Source organism: Pangasianodon hypophthalmus, chromosome 9 (assembly GCF_027358585.1).
Source record: "Pangasianodon hypophthalmus isolate fPanHyp1 chromosome 9, fPanHyp1.pri, whole genome shotgun sequence".
Lineage (NCBI taxonomy): Eukaryota > Metazoa > Chordata > Actinopteri > Siluriformes > Pangasiidae > Pangasianodon > Pangasianodon hypophthalmus.
The window spans coordinates 24232670-24256942 of record NC_069718.1 but is presented as its reverse complement, the minus strand read 5'-3'; the positions used below and the strand labels follow the sequence as shown (position 1 = coordinate 24256942).

At 39.6% G+C, this 24273-nt stretch overlaps 1 long non-coding RNA gene across 2 annotated transcripts in view; it reads left to right on the top strand.

Moving 5' to 3' along the window:
• The window catches only part of LOC128318824 (uncharacterized), a 31890-nt gene extending 10925 nt beyond the window's left edge, over positions 1 to 20965 (top strand). Inside the window, exons 2-4 of one of the 2 annotated variants that reach the window (XR_008302270.1) lie at positions 1624 to 5664; positions 5810 to 6486; positions 18531 to 20965. This is a non-coding gene — a long non-coding RNA (uncharacterized LOC128318824). Of the gene's footprint in view, positions 1 to 1623; positions 6487 to 18530 lie in introns of both variants that reach the window. The other variant, XR_008302269.1, reaches the window with a different exon arrangement.
• The last annotated feature ends 3308 nt before the right edge of the window (positions 20966 to 24273 follow it).

Sequence of the window (24273 nt, the reverse complement as noted above, 5' to 3'; positions counted from 1 at the left end):
AGTATACATCATTTCTCAATACTTTGTCCACCACTGTACATTTGTAAAAAAAAATTAAATAAATAAATAAATAAATAAATAAAAAGAAACAACAAAAACAACCCTACATTCAGGTAGCTGTGGTACATTAATTCCTACTTAACTTTTTACAATATGTTTGAATTTTTTTTTGATGAATTTTTATGTCTTTGTGTGCATGTGAAAGAGAAAGAGGAAGCTGGTGTATGTTAAACATGGGGACAAATATCAGGTATGACGGTGTTCTTACTTTATCTCTACACTCTGGTGGACTGAAAGACACTCTCATTGCTGGATCTCTCTGCAGAAATGGAGGCATTCAGTTGAAAAATCAAAAGTGTAAACACTCCCCTGCTCTACCGTTGTATATCGTGATGGTGGAGATCATGGTAGATTAGCTCACACACCTGTGATCTTCATCCACATTGCCCATGGTCCTGTTTTTCCTAGATAGCATCTCTGGTCTTACCTTTAGGCTTCATTATGTATAATGATTACTGAATAATGTTCAGTGAACCTTAGGAATATTTATTTATACTCTCCTTACTCCATGAACCTCGTGTACAGCGCTGGAGCTGGAAGGACAGCAGGCTGATCCATTACCACCTGATTCACATATTGGGTTTCACTAAAGTGCACTTGCATGTTAACTGTGTTCATGTGATCCCACTATCACGCTCTGTCCACTTTGATTGCTGCACGATCAGCTTTCTAGACAGGGAATGTTTGTGTGGCAGATTTAGTTCAAGGGTTTCCATGACAGAAAAAAGGTAACACAGAGAGCATGGTGTTAGAGCATCACAGACAAAGAGCATATGGGGTATATATTTGCAGTGTATATATTTGCATGGTATGTCTTTGTGTCTATATCTCCCTTCAAGAAAAAGGACAAATCATTCAAATTTGTTCTACTGTGGTTTAGAAAGTTATATAAGTACTAGCGATGGCACCAATCTGATTCCCAGTACTGTTATTGGGCTGATACCTGCAAAAAATGGCAGATCAGATATCAGAGAAAACATATCGGATATCCTGTAACAAATGGCAAAGTTTGGGATTGGATTTGGAAAAGAAATTTATTTTTGGAACTGGAAATGTTGACATATAAAGAGACTTGACTGGTTTTTCTTTGGTTAGGATTGATTTTTATTACAGTTATACTTTAACATATTTATAATATTTACACAGTAAGTGATTTTTGTGTGAAAAAGTTTAACTGTGAAGTTAAAAAAATTTAATAGTTTTTAAAGAAAACAATATCAGAAGGAGATCAGTATCAGCTGATAATCAAGGTTACAATAATGGTATCAGAAAAGAAAAAGTGGTATGATGCCATCTCTAATCTGATATCTGTACAAGTCTAAATATCAATATCCATACCATATGTACCATAGCTCTCCCATGTGAATGTGTTTATTGCTCTAGTCTTTTCCTGATATTCCTAATTTTAACCTTTCCCAGCAGAGACAGATCTATATTTATACTGGTCTTACGAGTACTAATATTAATACTAACAGCAACAACAAACAGCTCTCTTGTGTGGTGGTTATGATTTAGCTCTGTGTGTGTGTGTGTGTGTGTGTGTGTGTGTGTGTGTGAATGCAGTGTTGTATCCTGTGCTGGAGCAGTGCAGTAAGGGAAGCAGTAGAAGGCCAGGTCCTCTGCGGCTGGAGAGTTTAGCAGAAGGGCAAGAGGTCGTGGGAACAACAGTGTGAGCAGGACCCAGAGCACTTCCACCCGAAAACATTACAAACCAGCACAGAGGCCAGAAGAAAGATGTGGGGAAGCTATGAAACAATGTGGATGTTTTACACACACACACACACACACATACACACACACACATACACACACACACGCCACAATGCTGAGGCAGGGTGTGGGACCCCGTGAGTCTCTATGACACAGTCATTTTGGTGGACCTGGAAACCCTGTGAAACAAAAAACGAGGTTCTGCTTCCCATGATTCCGTTTCCCATGCTTACATTCCCACGATGACAGCGCTTATTGTTTACAGTGTTGTTTGTTGATTCCTTTCCTCTTTTACTGGACTGACGCTTGCACTAGGACTGTGTGTGTGTGTGTGTGTGTGTGTGTGTGTGTGTGTCCATTTGGACAGTATGCATGTTTGTCTTACTTTATCTTTGTGTTTCTCTCCAATTCCATTTCAGCCCTGTTGACTGATCGCTTCCGTTTTAGTTCTGTTGTTTGTCGAGTGACTAAAATAGACCCCAGGGCAAAAGCTCACTATTGAAAGAGAGTCATTATTTCTGAAGTCAATAATAATATCATGTTCAGGCCATTCAGGATGTACAACCATGATGATAAACTATGATACTATCCTGCGTTCCTATTAAGTGCAATATCTGATAAAACAGGCCTTACCGTGTACAGAACCATAACAGCACTAACCTTTACACAGTGCTTTTATTTTCCTGTGTTTCAATAATGTCTGAGTGTATAAAACAAAGCCTTTAGGGACAGCGATTTCAGAAGTGCTCAAAGTGCTGCACTGTTCTTTCTGAGCCAACAACAGTAGAATAACATTTTTTCAATAGCTCCACACCTAAACAATCCTCATAGGCCAAGCAGCACAACAGGAGGGTTTAGAGAAGAGCAGATTCATGACGAGGAGCGGGAATTCTTGCCATACTTACTGTGGTGAGGCAATATATGCATGACTGGGTTTGAGCAAAACAAGAAGCTCATCTTCAGCAGAACCCATTCAGCATAGCTAAAGCTGTAGCTGGCGGAATGATAGGAAATAATGCCTACATTTACGCTTGTTTACATTTAGGGAATTTGGCAGATGCCCTTATCCAGAGCGACTTACATTTATCTCAGTTTGTACAACTGAGCAGTTGAGGGTTAAGGGCCTTGCTCAAGGGCCCAGCAGTGGCAGCTTGGCCTACAATGCTTTTCCAAGCAGTGACTATTAGATCTGGCTCGAGCTCAGGTGGTTTGGGGTCAAGTCCAAGACTCCAGCTGTTGTTTTCTGTAGGAATGTCTAGAAAGGATTGTAGAACATTTTAGGCGCTGTATTACATATACGCCTGAGTGGATCATGTCTGTGTAGATATATAATTGGCTACATCAAACAAATTTCTTCACATTTCCTACAGAAACATAACCCAATTTAGCAATATTGTTCCTCAGAACTGGAATGACCATAAAACAAACCCTGAGACAGAGCTAGTGCTGTTCCTTCAATGCTTCGTACAGATTGTGTTTACATACCTCTCCACAAGCAATGTAGCTAATTCCTAGTTCAGCTCCATCCTGGAAAAGCATTACATAACTACAGATGTTCATACTGTGTTTCTTGCCATTTTCTTGTATTTTGAAGCATGGCATGTTTTTTTTTTAATTATCTGGCTGTGCTGGGTGCTTACCAAAGAGCGACAGGAGGCCCACGTAAACACAAACAAGCAGTCTGGCCCAGACAGTAGTTTTCTAAACAGCTTTTCTCAGCCATGTAATACACTTGTGACAATGCCATTGCTTAAACAGTTATTTTTAATGAATGTCATACATGTTTTCAGGGTTATTTCTACTAGTAAGAAATAAAAAATATCCCCTATTGCACCTTTAATCTCATTTCTTTACTCCTTTTACTCACAAACAATAGTACAGCTATTCAACAACTTTGCAACCAGTTATTACTTTGTCAGTCAGGGGCGTGTGTGTGTGTGTGTGTGTGTGTGTGTACGTGCATATGTGTGTATATTTATCTTTATTATGGGGACTAATTGTCTAAGTGAGAGCGTGCAGCAGTGCGTGCTAGGAAACATGTATGCCGGAAACCTCTGTACAAGAGGAAACAACAGACCGGTAAATTAACAGAGACTAAGAGGGAGCCAAGGAGAGATAGAGAGAGACAGAGAAAGGATGGAGAGGATGTGACTTTTAAACCCTCTTGGTCAATACACTGTTCCGCCAAATCTGGGAGTGTTCAGAGTGGTGTAAGGTCTCTTCCATGCAAGTTCTCTATGATTATATATATATACTATCCTTGCTACCTTGTTGTGAGTTTTTTTTCAGTTTTGGGTTGTTATTAGAAGTTGAGAAACAGAACACCTGTTAACATAGTAACAGCCTCTTTAATGTACACAATATGGCCAAAAGTATGTGCACCCCGACCATCACACCCATACGTGGTTCTTCCCCACAAAGGCAAACTATTGCCACAAAGTTTGAAGCACACAGTTGTATAGAATATCTTTGTATATTGTAGCATTACAATTTCCCTTCACTGGAACTAAGAGTCTCAAACCTGTTCCAGCATGACAATGCCCCTGTGCACAAAGCGAGCTCCATGAAGACATGGTGTGTGAAGGTTGGAGTGGAAGAACTCGAGTGTCCTGCACAGAGCCCTGACCTCAACCCCACTGAACACCTTTGGGTTAAACAGGAACATCAACTTCGTGCCAGGCCTTCTTGCTGGACATCAAGAAGCCTGACCTCTTGTGCTCTTGTAGCTGAATGAACACAAATCCCCTCAGCCAAAATCTAGTGGAAAGCCTTCCCAGAAGAGTGGAGTTTATTATAACAGCAAAGGGGTACTAAGTCTGGAATGGGATGTTCAACAAGTATGTATGAGTGTGATGGTCAGGTGTCCACATACTTTTGGCCATAGAGTGAATATTAAATAACAAAAACGAAAGAGTCTGAATACTTATTTCCCCTCACCTTACAGTTTAAATGTAATTGCTCTGACATTTCTTTTCTCTATCCACAGGGCCCACTCTACATGCATGCATAAATGAGTCAAATCTAAACTATTTTTAACTCTGTGATGACGTTCTCTGTCATCCTGAATGGGAAACTCCCACGGCCTGGGTGCACAGTGGGTGCAGAAGGCCAAATGTGGACTGTGTGTAAATGCATGAATGGACAGGAGGGAAATCGGCCGTTGGTGACTGAATCTGGAACTGGGCCAGTCATTCTCCTCTTATAGCCTTAGGGAGAATAAAGCTGGACCTTTGTGCTCTAAATGTTTGTGCTGGCGTTTTAAATATCATATGCGTGCAAGAGAAAATCCTGCAGTTAGAATCCAGAAACAATCCTCAGAAGCATGAATGTCAAAGGGTTGAAAGCATCTTATATGCATCCTATATGCGTTATCCTATATGTGTGTTGCAGTGGAACACACTGTCCTGCTGCACAGAGCCACATCAGGTGATGTAATGGAGGCTGAGGATCTCTGGTTCATGGAGCAGTAGAGACTGTACTGATTTGCGCATGTGCACACACACACACACACACACACACACACGCACATACACACATACACAGAGGCAGGCAGACAAAAAACATGATGCAACCAGACACAATGTCATTTAATTTTGTTTTGCAGTGCTGATTTATATCATTATCATTCAGCAGGACAGTACATGGTGTTGAGCTAAAGACTAATATTTATTTACAACTACGATGATAAGATTCAAAAAGGTGTGATTATGCCATGAGTGTTGTTTTTGTTTGGGCTGACCTGAATGTCTTCAAATGCGGAGGCAGTAATCAGTGTAACTGTCATCATAGTAATATATGCAGTGAAGACACACTACTGGGCTATTAATATACAGCACTAAAGAAGCAATGAGATGCCCTGACTGATGGTTTGTCGTCTGTATTACTGGTATAACAGTACGTATTTAGACTTGCTGTAATAATTCTGTGATTCAAGAAAAAAATATTCTGATTATTAGATTGTAGGTGCTTTTGGCTTGTGCTTAGGCTATTTCTAATGCTGTTCTATTCCACTGTGTTCATGTTCATGATGATTTTGCAGCAACTGGCGCCATCTGGTTTCTTAAACTGGATCTGTTTCTGAACATGCAGTAGGGCAGATATTTTGTCTCCACCAGAGGTCACGGTTGTCCCATACACAGTGACTTGGACTGCTGAAAGTAGCTAAAAACTGATTCATAATTCAAAATATCAAGACCATTACATCATACATCAATATGGTATAGTATAAACAATAACAGTCACAACATTCAATTCAGCTTTGTACTATTATTATTATTATTATTATTATTATTATTATTATTTTTCAAAAAGTTATAAAACAAGGCTCGTAAGATTCTCAATCACTGAAACCAAAAGCTTGCATTGTCAAATATCCCATTGAATGATCCCTGTTGAATGAACCCTATTAAATGTAATGCACTAAAAGTAGAAAGGTAGATTAAAATTTAATTTAGAACATGGATCTTGCAGAATTAATGGGTTTCATTATGATTTTTTTTATTATTATTTCTTACATTTATGAAAAATACATCACTGCTCTTAATCTGCCATCAGAAGAATTATGGGTGATAGATTATGATAGAATGAGATTCATCACAGCTGCTGACTATAAATAAAATGCACATCTCACTTATTCCACAGATCTGGAGTGTGTATTACACGTTCACAGATGTCCATGTGCACATCCTGGACTTGGAGCTACGTCAAGGATGAAAGGTGAGTAGAGACAACTCAGAAGCTCCACAAAACTCACAGCTGGAGACAATAAACAATATCCTCCTCTCTCTCTCTCTCTCTCTCTCTCTCCATCTTTCTCTCGTTCACTCACTCCCTTCTGGAGCTTTTGGCTTGGGCTTTGCTTATATCTCCAGAAGATCAGAAGCTGGTTCTACATTTTTTCACTTTTATTTCTTTCTGACCAGAGGCACCTTGTTTCTTACCTCAATCCGTATGAATTCTGAATATGAATTCCCAGATTTAAGAGATATGATTTGCGTCATGCTCATTCAGCTGACTTTAGAGTACTCTTGAGAAATTGAACAAAACACAAACTGAACTCCAACAGAAGGCAGAATACTGTATCAACTAACCTTTTACTCAGATTCCACAGTCACAGCACAGGCAACATTCTCTAATGTTTATACAAAAGGCTCAGGACTTGGAGTGAGCTTTTACTGATAGTTTCAATATATTTCCCATCTGTTTTAGGCTGGATTATTCCCAAATATAAGTCATTGCATAACTCACACCAGCTAGCTGTGATCTGGCAGACACTATGGGATCCTGTGTTCTCATTCCCTGTTTCATTTTAAGCCCCAACAGCTTAGTATAGCTTTTGATGTCATCAGACAACAAATATACTGTGTAAAGAACCAAAGCCTGGCTTTATAAAACCTCTGGCAGATGTGCAGTGTGTCTGACTGACACGCTGACTACCCAAAAAACAACTCTGCTTAAATGAAACCTGTACGTAAGATTATATAAGGTTGGCTTAGTGGATGGAAAATTATTTCTTATAAGCATATTGTAACAGAATAGTGCTGCATTCGACTTACATCGGAGGTGGGAAGTCGGAGCTCGGATTTACGTCTGTGCATTCAGGCTATAAAGTGGTATGAAAAAAAAACATGGATGCCTCCATGTTCGTCTTTTCTTAGCAACAAGCTAGCCAGCTAACTGTGATGAGTGATGTATATTTTCCTCCTCAGAACAGAGAACTGTACAGTCAGTGTTATAGATTTAACAAGCAAATATGTCTGTATGTTGATTATTCTAAAGCAAATACTTGTAAATACAGTATTGTTTATTGCAAATACTGTGAGCAGCCATGTTGATTTGACGTCATTTGCTGAACTCAGAGGAACTCTGTGTTGAGGAGACCATTCTGAGTTCCCAAGTAGGAATTCCGAGTTGAGAGAGCGTTGTCTTTGTTTTTTTCCTGGTTGGAAATAAGTGGAAATCTGACCATCATTCCCATATGTGCTCATTCCAAAGAGCTGGAGAATTGGTCCCACCTTTACTGTTATAATAAGCTCCACTCTTCTGGGAAGCTTTCCACTAGATTTTGGAATGTGGCTGTGGGGATTTGTGATCATTTAGCTACAAGAGCATTAGTGAGATCAGGCGCTGATGTTGGTGAGGAGGTCTAGGGTGCAGTCAGTGTTCCAGTTCATCCCAAAGGTGTTCAGTGGGGTTGAGGTCAGGGCTCTGTGCAGGACACTCTAGTTCTTCCACTCCAACCTTCACACACCATGTCTTCATGGAGCTCACTTTGTGCACAGGGGCATTGTCATGCTGGAACAGGTTTGGGCCTCTTAGTTCCAGTGAAGGGAAATTGTAAAGCTACAGCACACAAAGACGTTCTATACAATTGTGTGCTTCAAACTTTGTGGCAACAGTTTGAAGAAGAACCACATATGGGTGTTATGGTCAGGTGTCCACAAACTTTTGGCCATATAGTGTATCTTTAAAATGATTTACTTTTGTGGTCAGAGTGATAAAGGTGTATTAATAATGACAGGTTATTTGCCCAGTAGGTGGCAGAACCCACAAACCACAGCTGCACTTTTTATCTCAGTGGCAGTGTTGCTCAGTTGGGTGGTTTCCTGAATAAATAGATTAGTTGACTCATATAGGACTTGTGGGAGTAGTTTATTTTTATTTATTTTTTTGCTGCTTTTATTTCTTTATTTTAACTCTCAAAATGCATTCTTTAAAATGTCAGCATGATTTGCTGTCTCTGGCTTACCCTTCTATAGTTTGTACCAGAAAACTATTTCACTTTTTACGTTTGAGTTGACTAATTGCAGTTCAGCAGATCCGCCTTTCATACATTAATATATAAATGTATCAAAAGAATCTTTATCAAACAAGCTTTAATTTAAATTCTGAAGACGCCACTAGATGTGTTTTCTTGTCAGTCGGAGTATCTATGTATCACAGGCTGATGAAGTCACATTGGCATCACATTAAATGGTTGATGCCTCAGTCCAATATGGTGCAATATGTACAGTTTGGATGCATTACCTAATTCTCTATGTAGTGCACTTAGGGAGTAGGGAACCATAGACATGCAACATGCTGAATTCCACTGGAAAGGGAGGCCAGTTTTCCATGGCACTCCTCTTATCATAGTCCACTTTGGATTGTCTCACAGTATAAGCATGTAAGCCATCCTGCTTCTCTGGTAGCACTGTATTAACTCTCTCAGCCTTGCATGCCATAACGTGAAGTGCAAATGCACAACCCCAAAGGTGCTACCATTGATTTTTTTTTCTGCACCTGCTCAAGGTCAGAGGCACTGGGGCAGCAAAACAAAAGACTACTGTTGCAATCAAATTTTACAGACCTACCTCTGCTCCTACACTCTGGGAAGTAAACACTGATTAAACAGGTATGCAAGCAGTATCTGTGTACTCCTCATTGATTATCCTCAGTTAAGGCCTTCATTAGAATCATCAGCCATGTGGAGTAAATGTGTAAGAAGAGAAAGAATACGATGGTGCTGTAAAGATGAGCAGACAGACAGAAACAGGGAGGACAGACAGAAGTTTGGAGAGGCTGTGACATTATGATGGGTCAGCTGGAGAAACAGAAAGTGACAAGTCAACACAAGGGGGAGAGGTGCCTCTAAAATATTTATCTTATTAAGAAAGCCGGTGCCCAGACATGCTGATGTGATGCGATGTGATGTATAATGCTGTAAGATGGAGGGTCTCCTGAGAGAAGGTGCCGTCTCGCCACTTTGGCTTACTTTACGCAGACACTCTTGCCTGCTGAAACAAAAAACACACACTTACAAGTCTTTGCAAGTGGTCGCTTTGCTTTGTGGAAACCCACACGAACATCAAGAATCTACAACAGATTAGAACACTGGACATATGTTTATTCCAGTATTTTTTTTTATATTTATTCCAGTATTTTCTCCTAGAAAATGCAAATTATAATTCTTTTGCCTGAAATTAATTATGAATCTATACATCACTGTGTCATTGTAAAAAAAAAAAATCTATGTCACACTGTATATATATGTATACAACTGTACACTGGAATATAGTCAACCAGTCCTCACACAAATGTATATGTTGACTATCCCTTTTTTTTTTTAGCTTTTCTATACCATGACTCTTAATATAGCTCTATTTAGCTACCTTTTTTCCTTCTATCCCTTTATGTACTATGTTGTAATTGTCGGCATAATTTGTATAGTCTGTTATTGTGACACACAGTGAGAAATTCCTCGTATATATGTAATATACTTGGCAAAAAATAAAAAGAATCTGATTCTGATAGAGAAGCTCAAAAATAGACTAGAGTTTTCCTTTGGCCTTATAGTCATTTTCACCCCATACGCTTTCAATCTTAAATACTAATTTAAAGCATAAAAACATGTTTAAAATGTTTTCTTTTTGTATTTCTACTAGTCCTGTGTCTGTTCAGATCTTGATGAAAAAAAATCCTTAAATCATATGATAGCCATTATAATGAACATGGGACCTGAAGGGGTTAAGTGAGAGATCACTGTTACTGATTCATTTCCAGAGTTATAAGCCTAACTAAAACAGTTAAACTGTAGCTACCTGCTGTGTATGTTTTTGTGCATGTGTGTTATGTATGTGCGTGTAGTTACTAATCATGCTGGCTTGCTCTCTTCGGCTGTGTTGCATTTTTGTAATGTTAGATAACTCAGCCTGTGCTTGCCAAGCAAAGTAAACCCTTGTATTCTAATTTCCTTTGCTCTGCATACTCACCATAAGCACAGTGCCCATATTTGGATAATTTCCACCTACTCGATCGAACCAGTTACTTATTACAGGTATTAGTGTGTCGAGAACTATGTCTATCACACAGATGAATAAGTGTGTAGCTCTCTAAAGGGCTCTGGTGCTCTGGGGTTTTCTTTGTTGAAATGCATCATGCAGTATGCAAAAAAAAAAAAACAGTAAGAATAAGAGCTGGTAGATATTTCTGAGCTCCATCACAACCCTGAGCAGGATAAAGCGAGTGAGAGAGTGAAGTGACTGATTTCTGAAGAAATCAAAATGATCATAGGTTTATAACACTAACCCTGACCAGTTACAGAAAAAACGGTAAAAACTGCATTATATAACCATTTTGTTCGCATTACTAGTTTAATTTCCAAAACCAAGTCATGGTCATAAAGTCAAAAAAAAAAAAAAAAAATTGAGAGCCATTTGCTCTGTACAGACTGAATGGAAATGTTCTGGACTCCTCTCTTTCTGTCCTTTGGACTTGTTTCCCTAAAACTTTAATTGGCTTATCAGATCATGGGATTTTTTTTTTGAATGACAGGTGATGACAAGCAATAAAAAGCTACAGAGAGGCACTTTTTTTTTACTCGGTACAAATGATTTTTTAATTTGTCACTGGAGAAAAAAACACTATGTAGAGCACAGAGTAGAGATGGGATGCTGTATAAACAAAAAGAAGTGGAGCGGTAGACATTTCCTGTTGTGGTCAAGGATAAATCAGACCCTTGCTCTCATTTGATGGGTGGGATGTCCGTCATTTAAATCAAACCTCTTCTATCTGCCCAAACAGGAAATTCCTTCTGACAGCGTTACTAAATGTTTGGGCAAAATAAATGCTCTATGGACCTCGTGATAGATCCTAATGACCAATTTAGAGTAACTGTAAACCCAGGATATGACAGTGTCTGTGTCAGTTCTGTCAGGACTGTGTCTGAAGTAAATCTGTACTCATGTCTCGCCTTTTTCTCCTTCTTTCATATTTAATGAAATTAGTTCTGCTCAGTGCCTCTGCTCTGCGTAGCTGCTGTTGAGGAGCCTTAATGGAGCAGCTGAAGAAAACAAGGGCTTTAAGCTGACTTGCTCTTTTTTTTTTTTCAGCCACATTAAAACCTCCTCGAGTTTGAGTGCTGCTTCTGGATCAGAGTAGGTTGATCTTGTTCAGATGGGCTGTTTTTCACAGTAACTGAGATCAGTGTCGGCTAAAGTACATTTGATCCTAGATTAGCATTCCTCTTCACTTTGCCCTGCCATACCATACATGGTCGTGTAGGAGTGTGTTTCATGGCTGGTTGAAGAATTCAGCTTGTGTGTGTCTCCTCTGAGTGAGGTTTTTTCTTTTGGGAAAAAGCTTGCTGACCTGTGGGAATAAAACTTACACAATTTGTTGCCCCTCATGTAAGAAGCGTATATAGCATACTATCATGACGGGAACACACAGTTGTGTAGTGTTTGAAGGGTGTCGTGATGAGCAGACGGCCCGTTTGGATTTGCTATTTAAAGTGGATGTGTAGGTAGGTCTGGTGTCTCTCACTCACAGCTCAAAGCAGGGGTGAGGAGATCCTCTGGGTCATGGAGATAGCGAGGGTGGAGGGGGGGAGAAGAAGACAAGCAGAGAGAGATATCTAAACAGAGGTGCTGTGTGTCTGAACTGTTTAGATTTCAGAGCACTGATTGATAGTGTTATGATCCTCTCTGATAGCAAAAGGCTTTTTTCACCCTGACATTCGTGCAGGTCTTCTAGGCAGTGCGGCAGAGCTTTAGGAGAGATGTGAGGCCTTTAAAATCTACAGTCTTAATTCCAAGTGAAAACAAACGATGCACAGAAGAGAGTGGGGTCGAACCACTACAAAGCCCATGAGACTGACATGGAACGACTTACAGCATGGAGGACTAAACATTTTCATTGATTAAAAAAATAATAAAAAGTCCCTGGATGTAGTGCTTTAGACTTTATAATAACAGTTTATGGTGACACAAAGTCATGTGACTTCCTGGGAATTCTGTGTTGCGAAAGAATTGCAGTGGCCGTCCTTCCCAGTCCGTGAGCTCTAGAGGCTGCACAGTTCCTCAAAAGATAACAGAGTAGTGGTGTTTCTATTTTATCTCATTCAGAAAATTACAAAAACAAAGCCAGGTCTCCGACTGTAATAGGAATACAGTAATAAAGAAAGCAAGATTAGCTTCTCAATTTAATAATAAACATAATAAGGTTTTATATATAGTGTGCACAGACCACACATACTTTATGGACAATGTAAAATAAGGAGGTCTCTCTCTCTCTCTCTCACACACACACACACACACACACACACACACACACTGTCTTTCTCTCTTTCTCTCTCCATGTGACCTCTGTGATCCCTGAGACGGGGATAAATCATCAATAACCGAGTCTAATACATCACCTTTGTTTTGAATCTCACTCCTACATTAGGGCTATTTAATTATTCCGAGATAAATTTGCATTTGAAGATAAATTCGCACACAGAGTCATTGTGTGCAATATCTGTCCTACAGGTAAAATCTGTCATTACAGTTAAAATCTTACAAAAGAAAAATCATGAACACAGTCAAAACTCAAAGCTAGCCTTCAAGGATTTGATAGAAAAGAAGGTACAGCTTATGGCCTAGCCTATTAGGTAATGCTCTGTAGAATGTTAATCAGTAAAGACAAACATAAGCTATGTGATTCCTGGCTCGACGCTGTATAGCAGACCGGGTGGACTTGCTGGTCACCAGGCACCAGATAGAGGAAATGGGGTACGCTGGGAAAAAAAGCAGGAGCCAGCTGTACCCCTCGTCTTTCCATATGGTGACTTGTGTGGCGTTTTCTGGAGGTCACAGGGGCACGTTTTTCTTATGAACACAGTCAGGTCAGATATCCTGGGAAACCCCGATTGAGAGCAGAGCTGTTCCAGGATCTGTTTTGATTTGATGCGCATGATGATTAAAATACTGATTTTGTCAGAACGAATGCTGATCTTGGATCAGTTCTCCTGCAATTATTTTTGAATGTATTATGGGAAACATGAAGACCACAGGGGAGCAGTCATCCTATTTGTGTAACTCTCAGTAGGAACTGATATGAGTACAATGTGGGAGACACACAGAAAGAGGCACAGTAGGAGAGAGATGTTAACCCCATGTTTCCTGTGTTTTCTGATTCTCAGAGAACTAAATTTAGCAACTCTTTAGTAGAATCTGTTTCATATTTTCAGTCTTGTACTGGACAGAGTGTTGTTTACTCTTTTCCTCCAACATCAGCGCTCTCATGGCACAACTGAAACACAGAGGAAACAGTTTTTCCCCTCTTGGGCTGTTTAGTATGTGGATTCCCAGGACTCAGTTACTATTAGGAGCTGTAATCTTCATTCTTCTCTCTCTGAATGTGTGTGTGTGTGTGGGGGGGATTTTCTGGTTTTTCTGAGTCCTGAACTCGGCTCCATCCTAACCAGCAGAACAGCTGGAGCATGTAGCAAATATTTCAGCGTGCCCTGTGGTTTTGATAGTTAGGGTTAGTATGAAATCTAGTTATAAATTCATATTTAAATGCGTAGCAATGTACGTCTGTATGTTTGTACATACACTACTATATGGCCAAAAGTATGTGGACACCTGACCATTACACCTATATGTGGTTCTTCCCCAAACTGCTGCCACAAAGTTAGAAATGCACAATTGTATAGGATGTCTTTGTATGCTGTAGCATTACAATTTACCTTCATTGGACCTGACCTCATAATCCCCACAGCCACGCTCCAAAATCTAGTGGAAAGCCTTCCCAGAAGAGTGGAAGTTATTATAAAAGCAAAGGGGGACCACATCTGGAATGAGATGTTCAAAAAGCACATGTAGACGTGTTGGCCAGGTGTCCGCAAACTGTTGGCCATAAAGTGTACGTAAAAACCTTTCTGTCATTGTTTTACCTGTTTAAACCGAGACACTCCCATAAGGCAGCACGGCAGGAAGTGAGTAGGTTAGAGATCTGCCTCTTTCTTTCCATCTCTTTCTCTGATGCTATGTGGGAGCTGCTCTTCACACAAACACCATTAGAATTTCTTTAAAAAGAATCTTACCATTTATTTTGATCTATTTGAAAGATCACTTCATCTTGAATGTTTTCATTTCATTCATCTTCAGTAACCTCTTTATTCTGGTCAGAGTTGTGAGCCCATCCTGGGAGAATTCACCCCAGATGGGATGCCAGTTCATCACAGGGGACCATGTGCACACACACACACACACACACACATTCTGAAGGTTTTTCTCACTGAATTTTTTCTCACTGAGTTTTTCTCATTATGTTTATGATCTCGTTTATAGATGTATATCAGGCAACCAGGCTGAGCATGTGTGTGCGCGTGTGTGCGTGTGTGTGTGTGTGTGAGAATGTTTTTATATCTTGGTGGGGACCAAATGTCTGCACAAGGAGAGGAATATCTGACAGGTTTGACCTTGTGGAGACATTTGACTGGTCCAGATGAGGATCAGCCAAATGGTGTTTTTTTTTCTTTTACAAAAACTACAGATTTCTTTTATTATTATTTTTTTTTAACTAGAAAAAGCCTTTCATTTTGGTTTCTGAGGTTAAGATTAGCATTAGACGTAGGTATAGGCTTAGTATTTATTAATTAATCTGCATTAATAATTATGTGTGTGTGTGTGTGTGTTTACTTCATCTAGATATGGTTTCATATGGTATTCAGTGTCTATTTAAAGATGTTATGTCTATAAACACTTTATAGGAATATTATTAGGTACTTTTTAAATCTACACTACTTTAATTTGTTGTTGCACCAGTGCTACCAGCACAAATAGTGAATGCACAGCCCTGTTTTCAGACAGAAGAACACTGTATATGTGTTCTGTTTGGCTGTGGTATGCTTGAATAAACAATCATGTAGTCATGCCTCTCATTTAATTATCTCTCTCTTTACACTGCTGGCTGCAGTCTCCACTGTGCCAGAGCACCGTCCTCCTCCACAGAGAGAGAGAGAGAGAGAGAGAGTGGGAGACGCTGCGGAGTTAGGATAGAGAGAGAGAGAGAGAGAGAGAGAGAGAGAGACAAGTAAGTAGAACTGCTTCATAGAATGTAAACACCCAGACTTAAGGACACACTGTCCTGATGTTTAGAGCTCGAGAGATTTATGAAGCTTAGAAGATAGAGAGAGAAAGACTGAGAGACAAACAGAGAGATAATACACATGTGTTTGCACCGGGTTGAGATTCTGTTAATAAGTACATAATCATCAGGTTTTGATTCATAAACTGAAATCAAAGAAAGATAAAGAAGTTCTCAGTGGCCCCTGAAGTTCTCCTGCTGGGTCACTCTGACACTGTGGGGAGTTTCATGGTTTTTCCAACCTTCCACTCTAAGTCCAAGACCTTTCAACTTGTATGATTGAATGATTGAAAATGAGACTGTTTGCATATTAGCGTCCTCCAATCAGAGCACCTCTCCTGAGAGCCTGAAACTGGATGCCAAACGGGTTCATTATGTTTGTTAAATGAACACTGAATTTAGGTTACACAAGAAGAAATGCCAGGAAAAATGTGACTAAGAAAAGCAGAAAGAAAGAAATGTGCTCCAGATGATTTCATTGATTAGAATTAGTGCTACGTTCTTAGCAAAATGGAGTTCTACTTAGATCCATAGCTAGTAGGGAAATAGTTTGTGTTATTTAGTGTTCCTCCAGAGCGCCAAACCAAAGGATTCAATATAACTGTTTCTTTTAGTTAGCATGTAGCGTGTATCACTCTTATGTAAAGACATAAACAGATTATATTCAGCAATTTTGGTCTTGAATTCCAGAAGTTTGGAACAGGAAAATGGTTAGGAAGTGCAGACATTGCTCTAACCAAATCAGTGCATGTGTTCTACATGATCTTCAGAGACCTTGCAAACACAGACACCAAGATACGATAAAAGCTAACTGCCATGGTAATATTATGTCATTATCACTACTATCCGGTAAGAGATTAAAGGAAAATGCGACTTATCAAACACAAACACTTTACAAGCAATGAGGGTGGAGATCCTTCCTGTTGTGAAACTGCAGAAGCTCCGGCGTTCCTGCGACATGATAAAAGCTGCAGTGGATGATAGAGGGAGAAAGAGTGTTTTAGCGGCGAGATGAAGTTAACACGATTGGATGGCTGCAGTGAGGCGAGCAAGTGTAAAGGAAAGAGAGGGAGAGGGAAGGAGAAAGGAGTGGGCATCCATACTTGGCAACAGTATGTCTCTTAAGAGAAGAGAGCGTGGTTTCTGCACAGATACTGACATCACCTCTTATCACCACAGAGGCATCAGAGACTCCTGTCATTTTCAAGCTGCAGTGTGAAGGGGTTTGGTGCCGTGATGTCATCTCGAGAGAGCAGAAAACAAGGTGAAGTCCCACTTTCCTCATGGGAGTCTGACTGAAGTGGGTTGTCTGGAAGAAAAACGACTGTTCAGACTACAGCTAAAACACTCGAGCCTGCATGATCTTTAAAGCCAGACTATATTGGACCTACTCATTTTCACACATGAGATCATAATATTCATAGCTACTGAATGAATATTAGTCCATTAGGAGTAAAAAATTCAAAGGTGGAACTAATTTCATTATCAAGGATGTCAATAAACTTTGTTTCTATGGCCACAGTGAATACCCAGACTTTAAGGCTCTGGGTTACTGATCAGAAGGTTAGCAGTTCAAGCCCCAGCACCACCAAGCCGCCACTGTTGGGCCCTTGAGAAAGGCCATTAACCCTTTCTGCTCCAGGGGTGCCATAACATAACATAACATAACATGGCTGACCTTGCACTCTGACCCCAACTTCATAACAAGCTCTTCTCTGTACTATAATGTATATGTCACAAAAGGAGGCATTTTTCTTATTAATTTGTTTTACGTCTCATGAGTTTAGAGGGCCTAATTCATGAAACATCTGTATTGCCTCCTCAGAAACAATGGGTCATTCTTTTCATCCCAGCTGCACCACCTTCAGGTATTCTTTCAAAAGAGTGACATCACATCCTCACTTTATTGTGTTTCCTTCTTCTTGTCATTGTACATAACAAGCTGGCCTTTCAGCACCACCTACATCATGGGACAGCTTGTAAAACAATAGCAGTGATGTCCTGGTGAAAATCTATGGCGTGGTAATGAACCACTGTCTAAAGAAGTAAACCGACGTAGAAAAACTTTGCTTTGTTTCTGTACCGCTCTCAAACTCGTGGCCTTGTGAATGATTTACCATCCCTGTGGTGTTGCTGCTGTGAGGTGGAGGGCACTGTACAGGCACTTGCGACGGTTCCTGGACTCATGATTTATGGACGTTCAGTGGAAACAGGGACAGACCACAGCCTCCTCCCCACTGAGAGCCACTTTAAGCTGGCCAACATTAATAAGGCATGGCCTGCCTCTGGTTCTCCACTAACTCAGTCTGAGGAGGAGGTCTGCGATGGAGGTTATGGAGTCCAAGGATTTTGTACTCTCAGTGCTCATAGAGAGAGAGTGCATTAGCTCACTTGGGCGTTAGCAGGAGGCTAATGCAAAGAGAATGTACAGGGGCGCAGGAGGACATACATGAAGCCAGATGCATACAGACAAGCAGAAGGGTAGACTGTAGGTGTCTCATGTTGTGTCTGTCATACCGAATTAAACTCGCTGGTTCCTGACACAGCATTAGAAAAGAATCAAAGACTTGGTTGGGTGGCAGATCAACCAGACGAGCATCCCAAGTGATGGATCCATATTGTCTAATATTGATCCATACAGATAGCTACAGAGATGTAACCTATTAATTAAAATGTACTACAGTGAGTTATACACTTTTAGACATTGTCCTTTGTCCTTCTCTGAGTTTTGTGTGTCAGGAAAGTACCAGGATGCAGTTAAGTACCATGGATTAATTAAGAGCTCATACTTACTCATACCTTCTACACACCTCTTCACCCGTGCCCCATTCAGGCATTTATTTTTAATTTGTGTTCCATTTCTGCAGCTACCTCCATCTAAGAGCAGGCAATCGTGAGAGTGCGGCAGTTTGGAACTCACGGAGGAGAAATGAAGCAGAAGAATCGACTGTGTGGAAAGCGAGGCAGTGAAATGGAAGAAGGAACCTCGGAGGACTTCTAAAAGCCTGAGAGTTCCACACACTGGGCCTTTATACAGCCCCATAGGCATTTTGTCTTCAGCAAATGCAGCTCTCTCAGTCCTGCATGGCTTCTACACGGTCAGCCGCCTGCAAAGCTAATAACAAAAACACCACAGGTGATGCTGGGAAATTCAGCTTTTGGCCTGGTGATGAAGTCAGGATGTGTCATTTAGTTAGTAATTTGCTTGAGTGTTTATATCAGTCTGACAGAGTATGATGTAGGTGCATATGTTTGATATGAGCTAGGACAATTTTTGAAATGAATTTTTGAACATTTTTTATTTAAGGGGTAGTTGATGATATATAGTGTGTGGTTTGACCCTGGTGCAGACAGTGTCTCTGCTGCAATGACCACTCTGTGCTCTTATCAGTAAACGTTCTTTGAGGTTCATTACTACACACACACACACACACACACGGACACACACAGCAGATCCCTGTCATCTGCCAGCCCATGCTGAAAACACAACTGACAGGCTGGCCCTTTTAAGGAAGCAAGCAAAACAAATGTCACACTTATCTGTCTCTCACCCATGCCTTCGTCCTTTTCAAGCCAAGTGCTCTCTCACTGTCCCTGTTCTCAGAGTTATTCCTGGGTGCTGACCCGCCATGCCTCGACTGGCTTCCAGAGAAGAGGTGACGGCAATTAGACATGGGAGCAATTATTTCACAAACATTCTGTGATTATGTCAAAATCATTACAGTGAGTTTGGTGGGATAATGTTAATGATGTAGAACATTATAGAGCTACACAGGAGGGAGTATTGCTGCTTCACAGATCCAGGGTTCGATCCTGAGCTCAGGTTACTATCTGTGCTGAGTTACTCATGTCCATGAGAGATTCCTCCAGGTTGTCTGGTTTCCTCCCACCTCCCAAAAAACATCCCAGTAGGTGGGTGTGTCAAAGTGTATACATGGTGCCATGAGAAATCCATCCCATCCAGTGTATGCTCCTGCCTCACACCCAGTCTTCACAGGATGGACTCCGGGTCCACCGCAAACCTGACCAGGATAAAGCGACTACTGAAGATGCAGGAATCTGCATGTAAATCTGGTGTAAATCCACACATAAATCCAAAACTGTGATTGAAACTTAAGCTTTGCAATGTACACAGTGCTTTGATTTTGATCAAATCTTGATTTGTGTACTTGCAACACAAACTATGTTTATGAATCACTGGTTACGCTGGTAAAACACATAATTAAAACTTTTTTTTTTTTTGCAAAACTTTTTACTTTTCAAGTTGATGCATTCAGGGATGCAATCCAAGCTGATCCAGCTGTGGCAATTAAACAAATTCTCAAAACTGTGCATGCGGAAAGAACAGAAAAAAATGTGTTATTAAATGTACACCTGTATAAGGCTTGGTGCAGCACATATAATCTTCCCTTTCCTTTTATAAACATAAACAGTTTTTGGTGTTACACATGATGACTACAAAGTAAGCTATACATGCACAAGAGAACATGAGAGTATATAACCACACATTAAGATTCATGTGGTGTATGTGATGGTTTAGTGACCATGGTTCATAATTTGTCCCACATCTACTGTTCTGCTCTTCTACTCACACAAAGACATGCAATCTGAGAGTGTAACAATAACTACAAGCGTGCTTTTTCTCTACCCTGTGATCCTTTGATGTTCATGACTGTTTCTTTTCCCTAAAAGGACTGAGAGCATTCGATCTCTTATGAAAAAGACCCTTTTAAATCATCAAACTAATAAACAACTCACAGGCTCGCTTGACCGTAAAGCCTGGTGAGTCACAGCCTGATCTTCCACACTGATAAGCCAAATTGACTCGACAAGTTTCAACTGCCAGCTCCTTCATATTTGCTCCTCGTCCTACTGTTTCATTTGCTCCGCCGCTGAACAATAACAGTTATTGAGCTGTGATTGAGGCCCCCTGATCTCCTGATGTGCTGCAAAGTAAACAGGACAGCTTTAGCTCATCTCTGCAGCTTTACACTCCATAAAAGGTCTTGCTGCACTCACCCTAATCTCATACTCTTTACATTGTTGTTCTGGGAGAGCGGGTGCTTATTTTCTTCCATACATGCCCATGAGCTAACAATGTCTTTGGAAAATAATATTCAGTCATTAGATACAGTATGTTTCTGTGAAAGTCAGTACTGGATATGTTTTTGTACCCATATCATTAACATTGTATTAATCCATTAGATATACTGTGTGTGTGTTTTTTTTAATTCATTACTAGGATACAGATTTAAGGTTACACTCAGAGGTTTTTGGCATGGAGGCATACTGACCTCTTAAAATAGACATAACTTTGACTGTATATATATATATATATATATATATATATATATATATATATATATATATATATATATATATATACAGTCAGGTCTGGAAGTACTTGGACAGTGACAGAGTTTTTGTGATTTTGCCTTCATGTACCACTACAATGGATTTGAAATAAAACAATCAAGATGTGATCAAAGTGTAGACTTTCAGCTTTATTTTAAGAGATTCCACAAAAATAGCATTTACCATTTTCAACAAAGTACCTCCATTTTCAGGGGCTCAAAGGTATTTGGACAAAGTGACATAATTGTAAATATAACCATAATTTTCAGTAAGTGAAAAGCAAATTTTTCAAATGTTTGATGGAAAATTCAAACTAACACATGTCTGGGTGTACAAAATTCTCCAAAAATATCTTCTGGAATGTTTTTTTCTTAAAAGATTAGTGATTATTTGGTTATCTGCCGCACCTGATGCAGCCCATCAAGGGCCACAAGGCTTAAACATTTTTAAAAAATCAAAGGGAAAAGCTCACATACTAACTTCCTTTATCTATTTGTTTAATTCTTGCTAAGTTCCTGACCAGTGATTTGTTGTTAAGACCATTAATATATATTTGTATATAAAAGCAGTGTTTGAAGCAGAAAGAGACAGGGGGATGGCCGGATGTGTTGTAAGAGTGGGCTGGGGAATATCGTCGTCATGGCGGAGGAAGTCACTATAAATGTCTCCAAGAGGCTTTTGGCAGTGAGATGTATAGACAGAGGGCGCTGAGAAAATTGAGAAAGCACCTTAAAAGGAGCAAAAGTGGGCTCTATAAACCCGAGAGAGCTCTCTGTGTGTAGGCCTACTTAGAGCACTCTTTAACCAGAGACACGCTGATGCTTCACAATGTCTTGACTCGTGTAGATCGTACAGAAAGTGAACATTAGAATGAAACACATGCTTGGCGCTGCAAGGTGTTGCTCCTTCTTACATAACGCAGTTATTATTATTAATGCTTAGAACAACATGGTTAACAATTCTTCAGTTTTCTGAAGGGGTGAAATGAAAGAGTGATGAAGAAAGAGTGTCAGAAATTGTTCATTCTTGTATTTAAAATGTCTTTTTAGAAAGTCCATCAAGAACTTAACTGAAGTTTTTGGTAACACTGGATATTATTTGTCCACTACAACAGTCAACAAGCCACATATAGCATTTTTTTAAAAACTGTATAGCTAGGGACCTCTTTAACTTGTTTATTCATTCATTCGCTTTCTGTAGACACTTTATCCTGGTCAGGGTTGTGGTGGATCTGGAGCCAAGAAAGGAGAATTCACCCTGGATACACACACACACCCATTCACCCATTTAGCCCATACATATTAGGTTCAAGTTGACATTATTTATAAGCTTACTTGTTTTTGAGGTAGTTAGGATTGAATTAAGCCCATTCAATTCAAATAACCAGTCAAATCCATTCAAGTGACGAATCAATAATAAATATAATAACTAATAATGGTGGGTTGTGACCCCACTTTGAGAACTGTGGATCTGTAAATCTGTCAGCTGACTGTCATAAATGAGCCTTTCAAGAAATTCTCAACAATTTGATGACACTTTATTGTGTTGAAGTTTAGTAGATAATCTGCACACACTCTATAGATTATCAGACTCTCTTTTGCTTTCAGTTTATTTAGCTCTCAGTATTTTGTAGATCATCTATACTGTAGATTATCACTTTGCCCTAATACTCTCACAAATTCAGATCCATTCCATGTGGAAAAATAGATAAACATTAGTTGACATATTGTTGAGAATCAAATGATTGGTTCATTGGAGTCTATAGATGGTTTGTAGTGAGTTTAAATCAGACTAAATAAAGTGTTTTTTCAGGTATAGATCATTGGCTAACATTCTCTTGGCTAACATTCACTTGAAATTTAATTTTAAGGACACTGCTGTCTCAGGTTTGGTCAGTGTATTCATGGTTTATATAAAGACAAAACAAATCCACAAATACATTTAAGCCATACTGTTATAACAAAGACACTGAAAAGAAGCAATAACAGGCTGTGAATATAGCGTGCAGATTTTTCTGTATTTTAATATTTTTAATACATACTGTAAATAGAGTGGAAAGGCAGTGTCACAGTACAAACACTATAAAACTTTCTTGAAAGTAAGAATTTCACTTGTACCTATGCTTTAATAAGCAACGCATCTTTACTTGGAAAGTGTTTTTGACGATGGTTTAAAATATGTACCTCTTTGCTGTCTACACGCAGACATGGAACTGCAATAAGAGGCTTTAAATAATTCATCCAGTGCCTGAGGTATATCAGAGACAGCTGACAGAATAAACGGAGAGACCAGGCAACACTTAGGCAGATGCACTTACTATGGCAGAATTAGGTGTTTCTGAAAGTTTGAAGAGAACCTTGCCAAATAGTTTGCGCTCCTGCACCAACACTTCCAGAATCATGTTGCTCCCTGGGAAATAATTACTGAATCGTACTGTCGGAGTGTTGAAGACACTTTGGCAAACTTGTTTTCGTGTAAATTTTACATATACCACATTTTAGAGTGGCACATATTTATTGTACAAATGTTTACATCAAGTTTATTTAAGGAGCAATATAAATATATAGTAACTAGTAGAACCTGCCTTATTGGCAATAACCTCAGTAATAGAACAGGTTCAACAACACACTCTCTCGTAACACTTCTATAGGTGCATGAACTTGTTCATGTATAAATCCCTTAAGAATGAAGTCTGCACACACCTTAAGTTCTGTTCAATCATTTACTCAAACCGGGAAAAATTACACAAAGGTTTCAGCTTCAAAGCCATCATCAGTGTGTAGTCAACGTAGATCACACTACCATTCTTTAAAAGGCTGAAAGGCACCATGTGATATGCTTGATGAGATTTTATCTGAATTACTTGACAAGGTTGCAGAACACCATGTCCACCTCAGAGAACACATACAATAAAACAATGCTATTCAGCCCATCTTACATACTGACCACCACAAGTACAAGAACAGACATGACTAATATTTGGCTGTGGAGGAATAGCAATAACCTTATTTTCATTCATGTTCATAGTTTGGATTCTGTTTAGTCTCTGTCTACAGAGTCATGGTTTCCTTTATGATAACTTTCCATTGAAACCTCTAATATCCAGTAGTCTCTGACTGCCTGACAGGCAATATGAAGTGCAAGAGATGTCTACACATCTCTTTGGAAATCATTTCCAAAGCCCTCAAAGCCCCTGCCAGTTATCTCATTGGTTATCAGACTTTTATCAGTCTGACAGGGAAAGAAATTTTGAAC